This window comes from Equus quagga, chromosome 12 (genome assembly GCF_021613505.1).
Source record: "Equus quagga isolate Etosha38 chromosome 12, UCLA_HA_Equagga_1.0, whole genome shotgun sequence".
Classification (NCBI taxonomy): Eukaryota; Metazoa; Chordata; class Mammalia; order Perissodactyla; family Equidae; genus Equus; species Equus quagga.
The window spans coordinates 100,515,925-100,532,273 of NC_060278.1; the positions used below are offsets into that span (position 1 = coordinate 100,515,925).

Here is a 16,349-nt window from a genome sequence, read left to right on the forward strand (position 1 = left end):
AGCTCGCATCCTGCGCGCGGTGACCCCCGGGCCCCGAGGCCGGCCGTCGGCGCCCTCGCCCCGCGCCCCCGTCCGCCCGCCCACCCTTTGTCCCTCGGGGCTGATGGAGCACCCCCACCGCTTCCTTTCCTAGGCTGGACCACCTCGTCCTCTCTTCCTTTGTCTCCCGGGGGGAAAGGGCTGCTCGCTCCTCCCTCCTGCACGTTTCCTCTCCCCCGGTCTGTGTGCGTGAGTCCCGGGGATGACAGTCCCCTTCCCCCTTCCTGTTCATTCATTTCACGGAGCTGGATGGGCTTGCCTGATCCGGGCCGGGCCCGGCTTGGGCGCCGGAGGTAACGTTTGCCGGACAGGACGGGCAAGACCCCTGCCCCTCGTGGAGCTTAGAGTCGAAGAGGGCCGTGAAACACGCAAGCGGGTAATTTCAGGTGGTGACAAGTGCTGTGAAGACAACGAGGCGTCGCAGTGGGGCGGAGAGTGACTGCACGGAAGGTGGGCTGCCTCGGAGGAGGGGGTCGGGGAAGAGCTGTCCGAGGAAGGGACTTTGGCTCCGCGAGCTGAAGGGGAGCAGCGGCGGCCCTGAGAATGTCAGGCCAGGGAGCTTTCCAGCCAGGAGGCCTGCGGCACCCGCTCCCCTGGGGCCCAGATACTGCCCTTTCCGCAGGGAGCGGGGAAGGGTGACGTTTTTGCCTTCTCTGAAATAGTATCTTCCCCCGGTGAGCATCTTAGCCTTCCGTCGTGGCTGAGACGATTGTGTCTTTCCGGTCCTCTCCCTGTGGGTTATGGTGGTTCGTAAGTAAAAAGTTAGGAAGATAGGGTTTCTCACATGTCTCTACAACATCAGATTAAAAACACGAAGAGAACTGCTTTCACAAACAGTTAAATCCTCTAAAGAAAATGTGTGCTCCCGATTAAATGTCATTGCGGGGGTTGTGAAGATTAACCAAAACCACACTCGGTATTTTAAATAAGCGATCTACAGAATAGAGAGATTTTGTTACTTGTGTAAAGGGAGAAGGCAGTTTATAGGCTCGAGAGGCAAATTGTGAGACCCATCAGCTGGTAGTGTTAAAATCTATTTTGAGCTCCACTTAAAAAGGAAAAAAGCTTTAAGCAGTCCTTTGGTATGCTTGACTAACAAAAGCCTTTTTTTGGCAGGCTTGGTCTCATGTGGATTTGCATGAGATTTATTTGACAGGGTTCTTTTTACTTGGACTGTAATGTATATTAACTTCGGGTAGACTATTATTTATAGCCACTGTAATTTGTATAAGTATGAGCAATCAATATATAAAATTTGTCTTCCGGGTCTAGTCTCTGAGTTAATTGAATGAATTCCACTAGTGACTTTGAGAATGTGTAGACAAATGTAATGCAGTGGACTCTAAAGTGGCTTTAAATGAACAGATTGTTGGAGTTCATTATGATATACCCCGTCGCAAGTGGAGGGGGCCTCCAGGAGGCATTGGGGAAAGTCTTTTATACTGAAACTGAGTTGCCAACACATTCATATTTATAAGACGTTCTTGGTTGAATTTCGTTTCTTACCGTTTCAGAGCAGAGTAGACCTGTCACCCAAGCATTGTTAAAACTCGCCAAATCGTGCCACTAGCATGAAGCCTTTTGGTCTTCAATTAATTTCCCTCATTGTTCTCACATTTGAACCCAGGAGTCAGTATGCTGTATGTTGAGATTTCCCCAGCTTCTTAATGGATTGCCACCTTCCTGGAAGTGGTTTCTTTTGATCTTGGAGAATTGTCCACTATGGGCTTTCTCACCTCTACCATACAGATATGTTTCTTTTCTAAAATTGAAATCAGAAGCTCTTCTCCTTTTTGAGTTTAAAAGTGGCTCTTTATTGGGCAATTGTGGCATTTTTAAAAACGTAGAGTTCAAATGACCTCAAGTCTAAGGTGGCACGTTTTCCGAAGTGTGTCAATTTACCAAAAATGTTATTTTTCAAGAACTCAAAGAACTGCGTTTATGGTTGGCAGAAAATGGCAGTTAAAAAAATTAATATTTCTTAGCATGTCACAATGAGGGGAGCCTTATACAAAGTCATTTTGAGCTTGCCTAGTCTGTTGTGATTAGAATAATATGTAATTTTTGCTTAACATTTTGTAAACAGGGCGGTGCAGTTATTTCTCACAATACTAACTTCTAACTAGAACAAAACGATGCAAAAACTTGGAAACAACTGGGAAAAGATCAAAGGGTGGAGGACAGTTTCGAATGCTGAGGAAGGTGGTAGCTTAGAAACAAATGTTTCAGAGATTCTATGCTAGCTCAATTTCATCAAGTGAGCTAACTTAATTGTTTTAACGTTAATTGTTAATGCTAATAAATAGCATAGATACTAAGAAGCATTTAGATCTGTAAGAAGTCAGCTTTGATGGCATATATAGATGGCTTTAAAAATTGTTTTTTGTCACTTATATGTCTAGTTCGAAAGGGGAAGTAGTGTTCAGCGAGCCGCTGTTTGAGTTGGTCTGGCTGTCCAGAGAGGGGAGAGAACTGGTTTTCGCAGCTGGCTGAGAGGAGAGAGGGCTCGACGAATGAAAATGCCTGAGGAGCTGCCCTCTGTTTGTAGTTTGAGGTTTTGGGGTCAGGTGTTTTGCTCTTTCTCTCCTCTCTAATTCTTTGATTCTCTGACACTGTTCGCTGCTTTTCATTGTGAATGATTTGATTGTTTTCAGATAAAGGAGATTGTAACAATAGCTCGTGACTTGAAGGCAAGATTTATTCCATGTTAGAGGCAGGCTTTGTGAAATGGGCCACTCTTCCAATTGACGTTTGTTTTTATAGCTGCTTTCATTATGAAATACGATTGAATGCCTGCCTAGGTTAAAACCATGTTATAACAATAGTTCACCCAAATTCCTCACTGCTGTATATGGCTTATGTTATAGTCCAAGAAGATGAATATTAAAACCTCCCATTGATGTTTATTTAAATACCATCCTCTTCAGAGAAAAACTATGTTGTGCAGAAGAGAAAGATCTATACACTATGACTCACTTTTCTTAAAAAAAAAAAAAAGACAAACGGAAATGACATGGAGAGACTGGGAAGTTCTGATCATCTTGAGTGACCCATCGGATGGAAGCGTGCTTCTTCAGCCCTGGTTTGAGTGAACTAAATTTAGGTGTCTGACCACCACTTTGGAAATGGTGTAAAGACCTTTGTAATTGTCCGGACTCGTCCTAAGTTAACTGGGAGCACAAGTAGAATAGTGGAGGGAAGAACTTTTTGCTATCATTCTGTGTTTGACATCACTGGCCTGTTTATGGGAATACTTTGATGCTTTTGGAAGTACGGAAACCAAAGCCAGCTGGGGGATAACGGTAATGCAGATGATTTTCACTTGCCAGTTATCTGTCGTTGGGCTCCATGGCCTCCCCACTGTATTTTGCTTCTTAGCATGACTAGCTCCCCAAAACCTATAAAAATACCTAGTATTGAGTAATGTAATTGAATATATGCTGAATTTCATGATAGAAATAAATTTTAAAATTTCCTGTAGGAGTTTTTCACACTGTGAACTGCTGACATAATTATGGCTTTTCGTTTTCTTTCCTTTTTTTTCATTTTTTGAATTGTCTGTTTTCTGATCTTCTCGATTGCAGAACTCTTTTGGCAATTTTTGTCCTTTGCTGCGCTTTTAATTGCACATGCTTTTCCCAGAAGCCTCTCTGGGCCCATATGTGTTTTGCCCAAGCTGGCGTTCCTCCCTACAGTGTTTATGTTAATAGGTTCATGGTAACCAACTAATACTGACAAATAGGCTGGGCCTGTTTCTTCATCCTGCCCATATTCAGGAAGATGGGAAGTCTAGCTGGGTCATTGTTTCTGAGACAATGTAGTTTGGTACCAGTCGCTTGGTGTGCCTGTTTTGAATACCGAGGCATGCTGGGGACTTTGACTGGTTCTTGGTTCCCTCTACCGTATTGTATCGCTTGGTCACCGTGGCATCCTGCCTACCCCCCAGTGGTCTAGGTTCTCAAAGTTTGCTTGTAACGCTCGCATAATACTGCTGTCGTTTCTAGTTTCGCACTGCACAAACGAGTGAAAGCAGTAGCGTATTAACATGGCCCCTCAACAGTCTGTTCACTTCTCCCCCCACAGTGTGTTCTTCACGTTATCGCTAGACTGATTCTGTTAACAACAGCCCTGAGCCTGTCACTCCCCTGTTTGACTCTTTCTAGCGCTGTCCTAGTACCTGGGAGATCCAGACTCCTCAGCATGGCAGCCAGGTTCCAGCTGTGCCTGCCGTGTACCTTCTGTTCTGGCCACGCTCGCGCCGTTCTCCGGACTCATCCCTCTGTGCCTTGGTTCAATGCCTTCTCCAGGCCGCCCTTCTCCTCAGTCTGGCTTGCTCCTCCCAGCTCAAATGTGAGCCTCCCCCTCTAGATTTTTGCTCTCTCACCTGTGCGTTTCTGTACCCCATCATGCTCATGTCTTCTAAAGCCCTGGCCTCGCGGGAGCTGTCTCTTTACATCCAGATCTGTCTTCTCCAGAGTCCGAGCTGTTGGGGTCGGCTCTCCCATCTTTCTCATTCATCGTGGTGTCCTCCACACCTGGCACAAGTACGTAAGAATGTTGGGATTGAATTGGCTGTCAGCACTTTGCCAGGCCCTGACAGTATAAAGACGAACAAGACATGGTTCCCAGCTCCCACTCTGGGTGGGAAGGAATGATAGAAACAATTCGATTCGGCTGCGTTGGTACTGCAGCCGAGGTCACTCTCAGAGAACACCAGCGCGTTTTGAGCCGTGGCCTGATGGGGAACCTAGTATGGCCTGCTGTGGTGGCCTGGAAGAAAGGCTGGCGTTCTGACCCAGTTCAAGTTGATACCACCGGTTGTTTCTCGGGAACTTTAAATTTAACAACCAATTTGTACTCGGCCTGAGGGGAAATTCATAGGAAACTGGGAGGTGATGTCGCTGTTCTCTAAGAATTATTGAATTACTCTGTTATCGTCATTCTTGACCTGTTCTCACATGCCTTCTAGAAGGCTTTGCTTGTAGTTGGTCTGTAAACATTTTCTGATTGTGGGATACAAAATATGGTTCTCCATAAAGTAACAACCCTTACAAAGTCTGTGATTTGTTTTCAAAGTATAAATGATGAAGGCAGACATTTTTGGCCTTTGATCAGAACACCCTTTGGGCCGAGAGAGTAGTTGGATCTTTTGTGTTTTCTCTAGTCTTAGCTCTACTACTAACAGCGCTGAAGAGATCCCTTCCTTTCCTGGGTTTCAGCCCTTCCTTTGTGAAAGTGGTCCTAGGGTAACTGATGGCTAAGTTCACGTCAGTAGTAAGTCTTTAATGTACTCCCGAGAGAATCTGATGTTCCCGAAGTAATCCTTGTCAACACTGCAGTGGCTGCTCAGTTTTGTAAGGTGGTGGGTGTCAGTGAGTGCAGTTAGGCTCAAAAACTTTTAGGAGTTTTCTGAGTATAGTTAAAGATTCAAAAGAATTGAGTCTTTTTTCCTAAGAGTTTATTTCCTAAAATTAAACATTTTTAATAAGTAGGGTTCCTTTGATACAGTATTGTGGGAAGGTGAGTAGCACTGACATAGGAGTTATGCTTGCAGTTTTTCTCTGAGTAGCAATTGGGTGGTTTTTCCTGTAAAAGATAGAGGAACTGATTCTTGAGAATTTACGAAAGATTCAACCCCAGCTAGGTACATGAAGAGTAGCTGCCCTTTATGTTGTAATTTTAGAAAGAAACCTCCATCTGGCCTAAGCTTCATTTAAATAGTGTGATAGTTTACACAGCTGCCGTGTTTGAGAAGAAAGTACCTAAGTCTCCAGTATTTGAAATAATGCTTTACTTTGTAGACGTGGGCTTCAGAGTTCACTGGCTGGTGCCCTCTCCTTTTTCAAGGCAGCTTGACGTGATCGCGGGTATCTTACTGACAGTTTGTACATGTTGCATGGCTGGAAACTGGAAACAAGACCGTTTCGCGTGGAAGATTTTTTTCCTGAAATAAATAGCCAAAGAAAAGTCTGGCCCCCCAAATCGGTTGACCTTTGGGGTGTGGTACGAGTCACACTGCAGACAAAATTATAACTAGTGATGAAGGATTTTCAGTCTTTAAAAAAAAAATTGTGATTCATTTTGCAGTTCTGAATGCTTATGATTCTACCAAGGCAGTAAAATTTTCTGGATAGCCCGTGGGTAATTGGATGGAATTGGTGCTTCAAGAAGTTGTTTCTACAGTGTGGACCCACAGCGTAGACGTGGCTTGTTAGCAAAGTAATGCTTAGGGTCTGTATTTTCTCTGGAAACTCTGTATTCCCTAGTCCTCTTATTCCAGGACTGTGCAGGAAATCCTGAGTCCTGGGGCTTAACTGCTTGTTGAAGTGCACCTCGGCCCCAGTGGGCTTGTGTCCTGGGGCCCTTCTCTCCTGCTCACGGGGGTTTCTTCCCAAAGACTGAGCGAGGCGTGTTTTCTCTCACAGAGGAAGAAGAAAAAGCCTTGGCTGTGTTTGTAGCCTTTGTGGGCGAGCACCACCACTTGCAAAGATAAGATGAGCATAGCAAAAACTATGTGTCCAAAATTGTGTTTATTTAATTTATTAGTGATTAGAGAAGGACAGCTCTTTGTTGTCTCCATTACTCTGTTATGAGACGTTTTCTCAGGACCCTGACTTTTTTCTCTTACTTAATGGCTCTCTTATTGGTGCATCTTTTCCTTTTGAAGAACCTCATTTAAAAATTGCCACAGTGAGTTCCAGCAAACAGCTTCGCTAGTTTGTGTTCTGATGAGTACTGATTACTCAGAGAATTATACACTATTGTGGATTGCTTACAGGGAAAGAGAACATCAAGTAATTATTCCAAATAGTTGGAGTTCTCTTAAGAACAGGGGGTTACTTAAAAATGTCTGTAGATGAAATCACTTCTGAATATAACTTCACTCGAGAAAACAAGTAGGCAAGCTGTATTTAGCATAATACCAGAAATTGCTGTAAATTCCTCTGATGGTTAAACATTTGTCACTGTTGTATTTATGGCTTCGAGATTTTGTGCTGCTTCACTGTTCCGATAGGGCGTAGTTTGCTTCTGCAAGGGGAGCCTTCCCTGGGTAATAAATATTTGTGTGGCTCACTTTTGCACAGAGAGAAGGGGCCTCTGAGAAGATATTCTCGTCTTTTTTAGGGGGAGGATATATTGTTCTGTGTTTTTTTGTTGTCTTCGTTGTGCTTTGTTGTGACCCTGGTTTGAACTGTATTTTAGCAGCGTCTTAGAGTTAAGAGCACTGCCTGCGTGCCGCCTCCCTGTGCCAGGGTCTTCGGGTCATCCTCAGAGGTGGGGTGCAGGGGTGGAGCAGAGTGTGCAAGAGCAGGAGGTTGAATTAAGCCTCCTCAGGTTTACAGCCACATTTCTGGAGCACTCCCAGCGCACCGGGTGATTGAGCCGCGCTTAAGGAGCAGCTGGTCCACATCTCTTGGACATTCTTTGAGAATCGACATCCCCGAGATGCTGGGTTTTAATGGGTTCTTTCAGTACCTGGACATCAGGTACTGAAAGATACTTAACTACCAACTTCTTTAAGTATTCCTTCATGTCCTACTAACAGTTTTCTTATTATATTCTAGGAATATTAGCGTCATGAGCAGTATTTTATTTCGTCTGTTCACACCGCAGTACCCAGATTTGCTGCTTTCCCTCATTTTTCTCCTTGCTAATGTGAATGCTTTTGAGAGTTTGAGTAACCACATGGAAGAGCGCACAGTGGTAGTTGCTAGGTTCTTTACTTATCTTTATGTTTTAACCACTTGTTTCCATCCTTTGTGAGCTTGAATTTCCCTAGAAAACTTATCAGAAGATCGTCATCATGCAGAGAGAACCACTGTAAAAGCCGTTGAAGCTGAAGAAACCTAGTACCTTTTGGTCATGAACGCTTATTTGTCAACTTCCTTTTGCAACTTGTTCCATTACTTGATGACAGCAAGCTTTTGTGTTTCTCAACGGACTTTGTTCACTGAAAGATTTTGCTTTTGGAAGTAGGAAATAAATGGCTTTTGGAGATGGAGGCAAGCTTTGGTTTGAAGTCGGAGGCTGATATGTCCCTAGCGCTCAGTGTGAAATGCAGCTGGAGATGGGTGTGGTCCATCTAAAATTTCCTATCTTCAGTTTGAGGAGGTGGTTACCATTCTAACCACTTAAGAACTGCGCGGTTCATGCTGTTTTATTTACAGGGCAAAACTTAGCTCTAACGGTTTCCCTTGTACTTGCCTTCAAATTAATAAAATGGCATTCTCTGGTAATGTTGACATGCCAGGTCCAGTTTAGAAGGAAGGAAGGATACAGCTCAAGTTAAAGGATTAAATTGGCATCACACCTTTAGTTTTGTAAATGCCTTTAATGTTTGATTTTTGTAGGTTGATCATAAGGAAGTGATAAGTATGTTAGGTTATTTGTGGTTTGAGCTAATTTTAGTCTCCTGTTCACAGCTTGCTTTATATCCTTTGACATTAAAACATGCTTTCTAGAAAGACAAATTTTGCATGTAGGATACAATCTGTATTCTATACTTGGCTACATGTCAAAAAATATTCTCTCAGTACTTTGGAAATTGGACAGTTTGAAGCATAGTAACGTTCTTTTAAGATCATCGATTCCTTTGCTTAGTCAGTCTCTACTTTTCCAACAGGTAATTTAGATTCTTTCATAAATGCTTGGAAATCTTGCTCCAGGCCAGGGGCTAAAAGGGCATAGTTGAGAGGATTTTAAAAGAGTGTGACCGACTCTGAGAGGTCTGGAAGTGAGGCTTCGACTAGCTGTGTTTAGGAAACCCACCCTGCCCCTTAGTTGATAGAGCGTTTTACTCCTAAGGGCTGGGCCTTGTGTCTGTCTCCAGTATTGGTTAGTTTCACACAGAGCAGTTTGCCTCAAAGCTTTAGTCCCAGGCTGCCCTGCTAGCCACCCTTCAACCACCCTGAACATACATCCCTCCAGGGACTTTAGAGGCAATGGGAAAAGAGGACTGGGTTTGGGTTCTGAATCTGCCTTTGACTATTATGGGAATGGAGGAGTTACATGCAGGATCTGTAAAACGTAGTGATTAGACCAGATAGCCTCACAGCGTGGGTCAGGCCTAACATTCTACAAAGAGGGTCACACAAGGAGCCAGGAGAGTGGGGCACCTTTGCTAGAAAAATTGGGGCTTTGTGCCCTACTTGCGTTAGATTTGATAGGTTTATATGCCGTGATCCCCTTTATCTAAAAGGGAGACAGAACTTTAAGTTTTCATATTAACTCAAATTAAAACTTTAAAAATCCATTATTATGTCCTTAAAAATGATAAAGCAGCCTGTGAGAGCATAAATCAGATTATTTTATAAAATTACTGAGTGCCACGTTGATGAATGCAGTTTCCTTTGAAATTCTTCTCATGTCTAAAGAGGATTATTGGGTTTTCTAATTGGACTAAAATCTCCATTCAGGGGAGAAACAACACAGTCCAATCCATGTTCTACCCTCATTCATAATAAAACCCAGTCACAGCTAATGTTTCTGGCGTTGTGTCCTGTGCCCCAGGCGCCGAGCCTAGTGCCTTGCATGCACTACTCTTGGTTATGCACCGTAACGGGGTCTCTACCAGCAGGGAATGTTTTAGGAGGACAGTTAGGTGTCAGAGCCTCGTATTCTTCTCTGCCTGAGGTCTCCTGTGTCCTGAATCCAACTGTATGACAGCGTTGTGGCCGTGCTCGCACTGACACGCATCTGCAGAGAGAGACAAAGAATCGTGCTCGCCTCCTGGTTTGTGAGGGCATAGGAGGAGAGAGTTTGTAGATTTGACCTTTACCCAGTTTTCTGACCTCTTACCTCACAAACTGGCCACCCACAGTCATATTTTGCTTGGTCCACACAATGTTTTTAAAAAAAGAGAGGAGGTTAAGTTTTTGTCATTATTTATAAATCAGGAGAAATTACATACAAATCTGGATTTCTGGGCTTCTGAAAAATCTGAAAATCACACTGTCTGAGCCCGCCTTGGCAGTGGTCTGCTGAGCTGAGGAGCCCCACTCCCGCGTGTGCTCCTTGTTCACCACACACAGCCCCACAGGTCACACTGTCCTCGCTGCCATCAACTCCCCAGCCCTTGGATGCACTTGAGTTTGCAGCCTCTACTCCAAGCTGGGTTTTTTCTTGGAGTTTGATATTAGTATTAGAGTTAAGATGATTTTAAAAAGATACTTAACCTTGTAAGTAGTTGGTGAGCTATCATTAGATAAAATCAAAGCAAGAGAAGACTAGCCAGAGAGAAAAGTCTGGTGTCTAGGGTGAAAATGCCCGAGGGAGTGCCCTGACATTAAAATCCAGGAGAAAAAAATGAGCCAGGTACTTCTTTCCTTCCTGCTCTTCCCCTCCCCTCTTCATCCTCGGCGCCCTTAGGCCATTTGAGGAAGCTGCCACCATCTTTTTCCACCTCAGGCAACTGAGTGTGGCTGTATTTTTGTCCCCTGTTCAGTTATTTCCATGAACTATTTTTGATGACCAACTTGGAAATTAAATTGGGTGGTCTGATTAGGACTTGATAAAAACAATGACTTGCCCAAATATGCTTGCACCGAGAAATCTAAGAAGTGGTGTTTTTAATGACTTGTGTTGTGACTTTGTTAGGAATGCTACCATTTGTCATGTGTCTGAACTCGTGACTAGATGGTTTCTCTACCTTATCCTCTCTATCAAGGGATGAAATAAATGATAGCCATAATAAAAATAAAGTGTAGGTTACAAAGAGTGTGTGTTGTTAAAGGTCTGTATCCCTGTTTAGCAACAGAAGTGCATGCTGTGTTGTTAGACATGCTTTTTTCTTTGATCCTTCTTGAACATCTGTTATTCCATAGAGGTATGTCGTATATGACACATTAAAACAAGCAGTAGATAAGGAAGATGTTTACCATTGTAAAACAATCGAGGTCTTTGTTCTATGCTTTGTACCTTTTCCCGCCAAAGCTGAATCCTAAAAAGACAAAGCCAGCTCAGTATTTTAGCACTCCTGAATCATGTGACATGGTGGCATTAGCATTTATGCTTTTTTGTATATGAAATTTTTTGTCTGTGAAAACACTCGGGAAGAGGTAGCTAGTTGAGATTGGGAGGAGGAGAAACAGGTGGAGGAGCTGTCGGGGAAGGAGAGTCTATAAAAGTAGTGTCTAAATGGGGATTCCAAGGGCAAGCAGGCACGAGCCCCGGGTGTTGTCCGGACCTCTCCTCCGAGCTCTCTCCCCCTTGCCTTCTCTGTTCGTGTGGGGCGTTACCTGAGCCTGCAAGCATGGGAGGCTGTTTAACTTGGGTCTTAACCCTCCTCCTCCCGCCCCTACACACAGTTCATGTGCATTCTCTCTCGATAGACAGATAGATAGATTTTTTTCCTCTCTCCCTTCTTTTCTCTTTCCTCTGCCGTTACCGTGATGATGACCTCCGAACCCTTCTTGTTGGGGGGCATAGTGGAGGGGACGTCGTGGCGTTGACCTTGCACTGTGGGCAGTGAAATCTCTGTGTGGGGTCTTCCATGCGTTTGGGTCGCCACTTGTAGCCCCTGAGCTCCAGCCCCTGCGCTGCGCCTGGTAGGCAGGGAGGGTGCATTCACTGTGCGAATCGATGGCGTGTTTGAAGGGATTTACTCCTCTTATCCAAATATATATGCAGATGCTCTTCATCCTTCCAAAAGGCAGAATTATAATGTATTTTAATATGCAAAGTAAAGATGTTTTAAAAGAATCTTTAAGTATAAGACTGACTCACTAAGGATAAGTTAAAAATATGTGGCTAGTCCCCTGATTTGCAGGTGACGTTCTGAAAATAAAAGCCCCGTTTATTCATTGTGAATTTAAAGGATATTTTTAACACTGTTGGCTGGCTTGTTCCGCTGTGTGCTCTGTTATTAGCAGTTCTTGGTACGATAGCTTTGAGGGGTTCTTTCAAGTCAAGTGCCTTGTAAAATGAGTTACTGATAATTATCGGACTGCTAAGTGGTGAAGTGATAGGCTTTAAGTTTTAGCCATTTTACACTTTGGATGTGATTACAAATTCTGAGACTTTATGATTACTTCAATTTAAACACAGAAATTATCATCTTGAGTAATTCTGAATGATTTACTGATTGCTGCCTGTTTCCCATTCACATATTTACTAAACTCTTTCCTTGTCGTAGAGAAGCAGTCAGAATTAAATATCTACAAACCGTTCCAGTTATGAAACATCTTCCCTTTTCTCCTCCTTCTAATTCTAGCTGTGAAAATTATGTATAGAAGTAGTCCTAGATTTGGTTTTTTAAAAAATAATTGTTGATTGGTAGTCGCTTTAAGATTTGAAGAGAGAAAGTTTTTCTTACCAGTGGATGACAATGTAGGATAAAAGAAGCTTTGACTATCTTTTCGTGGTGAGGGGGATGATTGAGTGGGTTTTGTCTTCCTTCTGGTTGTGTTTTGGAGTCACTGACATGTCGCCGAGTGGACGCTGGAGAGTGTCCGGGGCAGGAGTGGGTGCGTGGAGTAAAGGAGCAGGAGTTCCCCAGCCTCCCGGCAGAATCACGGAGCCGTGGCCGGTCGGTGGCCAGAATACCGCGGGAAGGAGGCGGCTGTTTTTCAGATGAAATGAGCTAGCGAGACTCTAGAAGCCCTCCTGTACAGAAGTGCAGACTTGGCATGAGACCCCTGCTCTCTGATCGGCTTTGTCTTCAGCTGTGCTCAGGCTTCCTCCAGCTGCAGCTCTGCCTCCCGCCGCAGCGCTCTCGCTTCCTTCTCCAGGGGAAAGGTTTGAAATAAATAGGTCACTGTGTCCATTGTTCACCTCCCGGTCACTTCTCGGCCCAGGGAAGCTAGGGCCCCCTCCCTTCCAAGCCACTAAAATAATTCTTGACATGGTCACTCTTAGCTTCCTTGTTGCTAATCCAACAGATTCTTTGCATCCTTATTAATTGCACCATTTAACATGGTTGACCTCTCTTTGCTTCTGGAATGTTCTCTAACTCTGCTTTCTATAACGCTCTCTTTTTCTTTTTTCTTACCTTTTACATCTTCTCTTTCTCTGGCTAGTCCTAGCTCTCACTCTTGGGCTTCGTCTCAGTCCCTCTGCTGGAGGAGTTCTTCAAGGGTCTCCCTACGCCGCTCCTTTCATCTGACTCTCAATCTTTGTCCTGGAGTCTCATTTATTCACCCGGGGAGCAGTAATGGCCCTTGACTTCAGAGCATGCACATACCTATTCTTGCACGTATTCTGGTATAGCTTTCAGAATACTTTTAGTTCCTGAAATGGTAATGCTCTCTGTCTCTCACCGAGCCTTTGCATATACTGTTTCCTCTGCCTAGAACATTCTACCTCGCTTATTCTTGTTCTTCCTTCCACTCACGTCTTAGGCATCCTCTTTGGGGATGCGTTCTCTAATTTCCCCTTCCCCGGAGCCAAGTTAGTGCCTTCTAGAGGGCTTCCCGCAGCCCCTGTGCTCCCCCTTTCCTGGCACTTGGTGTGATTATGCGGCGTCATACCCATTGTTCTGTAACTGCCTGGTTACTCACCTGTTGCCCAGGAACCTGTGGAGTCTCCTGAGGGGCAGGGCTGCTTTGTTTCAGTCCTGTGGATCTTTGTACCCAGCATGTGCCTGGCATTTAGAAAGTACCCAGTAAGTAGTTCCTGAATGAATGGATGAGCTGTGCTGTTTAGAAAGTTCATGAATTGGAAACTGGTTGATAGGGAGGCATAGAGTTTATGGGATTGTGTGAATCACGTGGTACTGACCCACCATCAGCTTAGCACACTCTTTGTTTTCTCTGTTACCCTTTATATTTTCCATGTGTGTCATACCCCTCGCCCCACCCATGACATTAGAAGCCCCTTCTGAGCGAGAACCGTGCGTCATTCTTGATGTCTCCCCCACAGTGTCTTGCGTGTAGTTGGACCTCATTTCAGTAGGCCTGATCCTGCATATACACACACACGCACACGCATATGTGTATAAGTTTGATGGAACTAAGTCTCATCTATAATCTGTCCTTATCTTCCTCAGCTGGTCCTGCCTTTGTGCCGTGCATAGACCATGCCACTCTGGAGGGGCAAGTTCCCTGTGGTTTATTAGCTCTAGTGTTCCAGCGCGCTGGCCAAGCATGAGAGATGTCAGTGGGCGGAGAGTCTCCCTCATTCAGACTTCATAGGTTTGGTAGCTGGGACTGACCAGTGCTGACAGGAAACAGAGGCATTTATTAAAATCCAGAGAGTTGTCAACTTGCAGGAAGCAGAGCTCTTGTTAGCATATGATTTTGTGGTTGGTTTGCTCTCCTCTATTAAAGAACCGGACAAGAATAGGAAGAGCGTGTGTGGGTCTCTAAAGTTACAGCCTTTTTCCTAAGTAATTTGCCTTTAGAGTTTCATTTGTTTGCCATTTCCTGAGATTTTGATCTTGCCAGAAAGTTCACAGCAAAAAAAATTCTGGGCAGGTAAAATATTTGCATCTGAAACGAAATCATTGTTTTTAACTTTTTTCTTAACCTATTATCCTTGGTTCAACCCTGAAGATTATTCTGTTATTTGTGGATCTCAACTTTTGCCTCATCTTTCAGATCTTATGAAATGAGTGGTAGTATTTGAATGGAGAAGAGGAAGAGAAGAAAGAAAATAAATGTCAGAAGTCTTGTTCCTGCCTAGGCAAGCTTGGCTTTATGGCTCGGAGCAGAAGGGCACGTCTAGTGTGGTGAAGAAAGGGTATTTAGGGTCGGTTTGGCTTCTTAATGTATTTGATTTTTTTTTTAGGTCTGTCTTTTAAACTGGAATTTGTACATGAATATAATTGAATTAAGAATAAAAACACTTAGTTTCACAATTTGTGGAGCACTTTCCTGTTACCTATTTTAAACACAAAGCGTCGGGCTAAATGACTTGGGGCAAGGATTTTCAAATGACCTGAGATCCAGCATGCTCACGTGGTCACAGAGCAGACCTGTGACCCAAAGGACACCCCCTTCTTCCTGTCTCTGTCCTTCCCTCCAGTGTCCTGCTGCTCCCTGGTGCCCTGGGGTTGCCTTTCATCCGGGTAACTGCTTGTAGACAGAGTAGAGGTTTCCTGCTAGGCTGTGGTGCTCGCCTGCTTCCGTTTTCCTGCCAGAGCAGAGATTCTGAATCCTCAGTGTTGTTTACTGAGTTTTTAAACATAAAAATGCCTTTTAACAAGATTGAAGGCCCAAAGCAGAAAGTTGAGAACAGAGTAGAAATAGCTTTAGAGACAGGGTTGCTGGCAGGAGTCTTGGAGAACATGGCCAGCTTTGTGTGGGAAGCCTGAGCATTTGTGTTGCAGGACGTTGTGTTCGGACGTACTTATTCCGCCTCCGTATTGTAGTCCGTGTGTTTCTGAGTCCCCACCCACAATCATACTCTGTGTCTTGTTTTCCCCGTCCTTCCTTCCCCTGCTCACCGCCCTCTCCCACCATGGCGACCACAGCCACCACTAGCAATTACCCACGTGTTGGCTCTTGAGGCTGCTTCCCTATAAGGATGCAGGGCGTGTGGTGTGGGCCGTAGACAGTGAGCGACCTCGGTGGGTTCTTTCCCTGTGCACCTCGTGACGTGTGGCTGACTGCAGACCGGCAGTAAACGGCTGCTTCTGCTGTCTCATCTGTCTGCGTTGCTCTCCACCTCTGTGTGTATGGGTACTTCTGTCATCTACCAGTGCTGGTCACAGAGGATGGATGATAGACGCAAGCACATGCTTAAGCAGCTGGGGAGAGATGTTAATAAACAGCTGAAAAACTAACTACAATAGCCTGTAATATAGAACAGGGTCAGTTTGTGGCAAAATTTTGTGTTCATGACTTTGTTTGTTTGTTTTGAGGAAGATTAGCCCTGAGCAAACTAGTGCCAATCTTCCTCTTTTTGCTGAGGAAGACTGGCCCTGAGCTCACATCCGTGCCCATCTTCCTCTACTTTATATGTAGGACGCCTACCACAGCATGGTGCTCGCCAAGCGGTGCCATCTCCACACCCAGGACCTGAACCGCCGAATCCTGGGCTGCCGAGAAGCGGAACATATGAACTTAACCGCTGTGCCACTGGGCTGGCCCTTGTTTGTTTTCTAATATCCCCATTATAGACCTTTTTAAATTGATGGGCTTCAGTTTAAGCCCGTGTAAAGGCCATGGCCAGTGTTATGTGCCATGGAGTACCTGGCTTGTGGGACTCAGAGTTTGTTACTATCCATAGTGTCCCCTTAAATCTTATTCGGGTCAGTTCATAGGAACAATGTTTAGATGGAGTTTTCTGGCTGACGTGATGTCAAAATGGTAACCGGGCCTGAAAGTACGGACAGTCCCCTAATACACAAACGTGTCTGCCTCAAAAGCTTG

The 16,349-nt window shown here is 44.5% G+C and overlaps 1 protein-coding gene across 2 annotated transcripts in view; it reads left to right on the forward strand.

Moving 5' to 3' along the window:
* PTPN1 (protein tyrosine phosphatase non-receptor type 1) overlaps nucleotides 1–16,349 on the forward strand; it is a 59,120-nt gene that overhangs the window by 383 nt on the left and 42,388 nt on the right. The gene's annotated exons all lie outside the window — the stretch shown is intronic.